This window comes from Alosa pseudoharengus, unplaced genomic scaffold (genome assembly GCF_046254945.1).
Source record: "Alosa pseudoharengus isolate Yale_2024_CS ecotype anadromous, Long Island Sound unplaced genomic scaffold, YU_APseudo_1.1 YU_APseudo_1.1_scf_23, whole genome shotgun sequence".
Taxonomy (NCBI): Eukaryota; Metazoa; Chordata; class Actinopteri; order Clupeiformes; family Clupeidae; genus Alosa; species Alosa pseudoharengus.
The window spans coordinates 10,901,343-10,907,567 of record NW_027468685.1 but is presented as its reverse complement, the minus strand read 5'-3'; positions in this window follow the sequence as shown (position 1 = coordinate 10,907,567).

Here is a 6,225-nt window from a genome sequence, read left to right as displayed (position 1 = left end):
AAACGTGACTTATTCAATATTGCTGAAAGTAGGTATTAGTGTACCAGAAAAGTGGCAACTACTGGTAGCAGCGGATTCCTCTCCAGTGTACAGAACATCTGTGCATATTTCCGTAGTCAGGAAATGTAAATTTAGTTTTCAACGATGCTTTCAATTGCTGACATCCACAGGCCCTCCCCCACTGCTTATAGAGGCAGACTAATCTTCTTTGATGCCTCTCAGCATAACTACATTAGTGATTTACATATGCCATGCCATGATATGTGTGCTGCCTGATAAACCTTGTAAATGACTAAAGCCTGCTTCAGCAAAAACGTTTCTACAAATCCAGAAAAAAGGGGCGAACATATTTTATTAATTGGGAATTGATGAGTCACATTGTCACAGTAATTGTAGGGGAGTGTGTGTTTATGTGTAAAAGTAGCCCTTGTAGAGACGCTCCAAGTCTATTTAGAAACAATAAAAAAGCAGGATTTGCAAAAGCACACTCCTAATTTAAAGACAGCCCGAGTTATTAAAGAGCTCTGTGAACAATGGCCAACGACGTGCGATAATATTGCAATAAATCAGCCACTTTATATTCAACAATATTTCAAAGAGCTGCCAAATGATAAGACAGCAGACACCAAGCCTCTAATACATCTTGTTGTTGTAAAGATGCAAAAGCTTTATCATTTATCAGTCCTGGGCTGAAGTCTTCATTTGTCAGACATATGCAAGACATTAACATAAATATTATGGTGTTAAAGACTGGGGCTATGCAGGATGCCTGCGAGGCCCTGTCTGTCTGACTGCGGGAGCGTCACAGCTGTGGCCTTTGAGGCGGGGGGGGGGGGGGGGGGTAATGGCGCTCTTATTTAGAGCCGATTTGACAGACAGGGAAGGGGTGGGGCAGCGGAGGGGTGGAGGACGCTGGGTCCAAAGGCATAGCAGTCATAATTAATATCTGTTGTCGTTTGTCCCCCCGCCACCAGCCTCGTTTCTTTTTCTCTTACACACACACACACACACACACACACACACACACACACACACACACACACACACACACACACACACACACAGAAGGCACTCTGTCTCCTTCCAGTGTGTGTTCCATAACTCATTTCATTTCAATTCAGTGTTGACTCCGTGTTCAATGTTGTCAACACACATTTGGCAAAAACAAAACATCTGATTCAGACAATATTTGCTAAATATGGTTCTGATTGCAACACAGAGTTTTTTTTCCCGTAAGCAATAACACAGAGCTCCCCCTCTCCCCAGACCCAGAGACTCAGATATGCTCGCAACCTCTCTAACCCACACACACACACACACACACACACACACACACACACCCTGGTATTGATGCCACAGGACTCCATGTGATGGTGGGGGCAGCCATGTGAGAGATATACAGTACCTCCTCACACCCCCCCATCTGTGACACACCAGTTGTCCCTCAGGTGACCGAACCCCCCCCCCCCACACACACACACACTCTGCCACCCATCTCATGCCCCCCAAGCGGGGTGCATCCAGCAGGCAGGCTGGTTTATGGGGCCTGGCTAAGGGCCATCCCAGCTGCAGATTTACGGTGTTTGATGTGTTCTCCGCCGCGTGGAAGTGGCCGTGATAATGAATATGAGGGACACGCAGCTGGCAGTGGAGGGAGCAAAGCGCTGTGTTTGCAGCATTAATGGAATTAACAGACCAGAAAATGTTCCCCCGGATTCAATTAATGGGCCGCTCTCCGAGACTTTTCACTGTACCGGGCGCTGCCCTGAGTCTGCTGCTGGCCCATTCAAATGGACTGAATGCGGGTGCGGGGGGGGGTGGGGGTGGGTGGGGGGGTGGACTTTGCTGTTATGGAGGGCGTGACACCCGTGATTAAGATTCTTTTGGTGGTTTTTGGATGGAATCCTTTTTTTTTTTTAATGAGAAAATATGTGTGCAGGTTATGAACAATGGCAGCCATTTTCAAAGGTCATTAATTTGTTGTTACCCTCTACATGCTTAAAGCCAAGGTGAGAGGACAGTCAGTCGTCCCTTGGTCTGGGTGAAATAAAGGAGCGCTGCGAGAAGAGGGAGGGAGAGAAGCCTCCTGGTCCCCCAGCTGAAGCCTGTATGTCTGCCAGGGTTATTGCGATGCGTTTTGGCAGATATTAAGAGTGCTTGGCCCACAGTCATCGGCAGTGATCACTACGATTTAAAGTTTATTTGCTGCAGTCTTGAGCCTGTCAGAGGCTGACTGTTTTAAGTGGGGCATTTCTCTCTCTCATGCAGTTGCTGTCCATCTATTACACACACGCGCGCGCACGCACGCACACACGCACGCACGCACACGCACACACACACACACACACACACACACACACACACACACACACACACAGACGCACACAGACACGCACACAGACACGCACGCACACGCGCACAAGCGCACACACACACATACACACACACACACACATACAAACACACACGCTCGATCTCCTTGTCAGAGTCAGTGTACAGCAGTAATCTCCTTTGATAGCATCTGACAGCTCCACATAACTTCTGACATTAGCTTTTAGCTATCTGGATGTTAACAACTGGCGGCGACCTGTCAAGGGATGTCCAGCCAGATGTCTAAGAGTTCTGCTCATGTGTGTGTGTGTATGTGAGTGTGTGTGTGTGTGTGTGTGTGTGAGTATGTGTTGATGTCAGAGGTTCCATGGCCTCACAATGGTTATTGCAGTTTTTTTGTGACATGTTGTTTGATGACTTGGTTCTTGTTGCTGTCGGCTGGCAGGGTGGCGACTGGGACGCAGAGAGCGCTGGCTGCTTGGCCGGATGGACTCATAAATCTTCAGTCTGTGAAGGAGAGGAAGCAAAGGCCAAGAGAGAAAAGAAAAATGAGACAACAACAGAAGTTGGTGTGTGTGTGTGTGTGTGTGTGTGTGTGTGTGTGTGTGTGTGTGTGTGTGTGTGTGTTTGAGTATGTGTGTGTGTGTGTGTGTGTGTGTGTGTGTGTGTGTGTGTGTGTGTGTGTGTGTGTGTTTGAGTATGTGTGTGTGTGTGTGTGTGTGTGTGTGTGTGTGTGTGTGTGAGTGTGTGAGATTCTATATGTGTGTGTGAGTGTGTGAGAGTTTATATGTATGTGTGTGTGTGTATGTGTGTGTGTGTGTGTGTGTGTGTGTGTGTGTGTGTGTGTGTGTGTGTGTGTGTGTGTGTGTGTTGTGTGTGTGTGTTTGAGTATATGTGTGTGTGTGTATGAAGAGGAAGGAGAGATGAAGAGAGGAGTGGAGTGAATAAAAATAGTGGGAAGAAGAAGGGATGAGGGGAACAGAGGACAGAGGGGTGAAAAGAATGGTAGAGGACAGAGCCAGAGAGGACGAGAGAAAGAGAGAGAGAGAGAGAGAGAGAGAGAGAGAGAGAGAGACAGAGAGAGACAGAGAGAGACAGAGAGAGAGAGAGAGAGAGAGAGAGAGAGAGAGAGAGAGAGAGAGAGAGAGAGAGAGAGAGAGAGAGAGAGAGAGAGAGAGAGCACCATGGAGGACTGATGAGGGGAAAGCGGACATGAACTGGACCGAGCGCAGCTGACTCCTGCCAGCAGGACGTCCAGAGCGCACATTCCTCCTCCGTGTGTGTGTGTGTGTGTGTGTGTGTGCGTGTGTGCGTGTGTGTGTGTGTGAGCTGCCTCGTGTGAGCTCATGATCCGATACGCTGACAGCTCTTTTAACAAGTATATTTCCACTGGTGTAAGTCATGAATTTTTACCCTGTGCTGTATGACTACCCTGAGCTCTACTGATGACTAGTTTTACTGTCTGCAAAGGTATTTATCTTCTTAGGCTTCCTGCAAGATAGAATCAGTGACTATAAAATTCCAAATTTCCCTTTGGGATTAACAAAGTATCTATCTATCTATCTATCTATCTATCTATCTATCTATCTATCTATCTATCTATCTATCTATCTATCTATCTATCTATAATCTAGATATTGAGTTGGCATGGATGTCCCCTTCTCCACTAAAAGTGTTTGATTAAGGATGTTTTGTCCAAAGATGAGACAAAGATATGAGCAGAGTCATTCATAATTAACAAAGATGTAACTCAAACTCAAAGCTGTGTGTGTGTCTGTGTGTGTGTGTGTGTGTGTGTGTGTGTATGTGTGTGTGTGTGTGTGTGTGTGTGTGTGTGTGACTGTGTGTGTGTGTGTGTGTGTGTGTGTGTGTGTGTGTGTCTGTGTGTGTCTGTGTGTGTGTGTGTGTGTGTGCACAACCCCGTTTCCCAAAAAGTTGTGACCCTGTTAAATTGTAAATAAAAACAGAATGCTATGATTTGCAAATCATGTAAACCTTATATTTAATAGAGAATGGTGCAAAAACATTTTGTTGTTTTTTGGAAAATGTATGTTCATTCTTAATTTGATGCCAACAACACATTTCAAAAAAGGACAGGGGCATGTTTACTAATGCATTGCTTCGCCTCCTCTTTTAACAACAATGTTTGGGAAGGAGACCAATTGCTGGAGTTTTGAAAAAAGAAATGAGCCCCCACGCTTGCCCATTATAGAATTTCAACTGCTCGATGGTTTGGACTCTTAGTAAACCAGTTTTTTTTTCATGATCTGGACTGACTTTTCGATTAAAGCTGGCGTTTGAACTGTGCACTAAAAACAAGAGGGGTAGTCCCTCTCCTCAAGTCCACAAATTGTGATTGGCCTAATCACAGGATGTTTTTTTTCCACTCCATCTGAAATGAGCTTGGGCTCAGATAAGTGGCATTTCTAGAGCATGTCTACATATGGTTTCTTCTTTGCCTGGTAGAGTTTTAACCAGCATTTGTGGATGGAGCGAGCCCATGCAAATATTTTCTCTCCAGAAACAGTTCTGTTTATACTGTAGTGTCATCTGAGGTCCTGAATATCATGGTCATCCAATATTGTTTGTCAACCCTGTCCCTTGTTTACAAATATTTATCTGGATTCTCTAAATATTGTAATGATTTTACTGTAATATGATGAAATCCCCTAATTCTTAGCTTTTTCGCATTGAGGAATATTATTGCTGCATTATTTACCCACACAGAATACATACCTCTGTCTCTTTACTTCTGAGAGACTCTGCCTCTCTGGGATGCTCTTTTTATACCCAATCATGGTGCCAGTTACAGTAAACTAATTAGTTGTGAAATGTTCCTCATTGTATTTTCTTAAGCATTACCTAACTTTTTCAGTCAGTCTTTGTTTTTTGAGACATGTTGGTAACATTAAATTGAAAATGAGATTATATTTTCCATGAAATAGTCCCATTTGTAAGTTTCAACATTTTATATTTTCCTCTATGTCCTTTTTCCAAATAAACATGGGTTGAGATTTGCAGATTATCACGTTCTGTTTTTGTATACATTTTACCCAGCAATCCAGATTTTTTGGAAACAATGTTGCATGTGAAACATGCAGCGTGGTGTGTGTGAAGCAGTAAAGAGGAATCTGTGCTGTTAAACAGTTCCTGGCAGTGAGACCAGTGACAGAAGATTCCATTGTCGTTGTTGTTGGTGTGTGTGTTTGTATGTGTGTCAGTATGTGTTTACTTGTTTCAACACTTGCATGTGTTTTGTGCTTTTGTGTATGGTGTGGCAGCGGTGGTGGTGGATCTGGTGTGTGTGTGTGTGTGTGTGTGTGTGTGCGTGTGTGTGTGTGTGTCTCTGTGTGTGTCTCTGTGTGTGTCTGTGTGTGTCTGTGTGTGTGTGTGTGTGGTGTGTGTGTGTGTGTGTGTGTGTGTGCGTGCGTGCGTGCGTGTGTGTGTGTGTGTGTGTGTGTGTGTGTGTGTGTGTGAGAGAGAGGGAGAACGTGTGAGAGCATGTGTGTGTGTGTGTGTGTGTGAGAGAGAGGGAGAACATGTGTGAGAGCATGTGTGTGTGTGTGTGTGTGTGTTTGTGAGAGAGGGAGAACATGTGTAAGAGCATGTGTGTGTGTGTGTGTGTGTGTGTGTGTGAGAGAGAGAGAGTGTGTGAGAAAGCATATATGTGTGTGTGTGTGTTTGTGTGTGTAAGCATGTGTGTGTGTATGTGTGTATGTGTGTTGTGTGTGTGTGGGGGGGGGTGAGGAGAGAGGTGGGCTGGGCTGGTGATGAGGATGGCAGGGGCTGCCATATGGCTGCTGCCACATATGGGGGTGGCGAGGCAGGCAGTGGAGGAGTGGAGCTGTTAGAGTGTTACTCTGGGGGGGGGGGGGGGGGAGCAAGAGAAAGCAG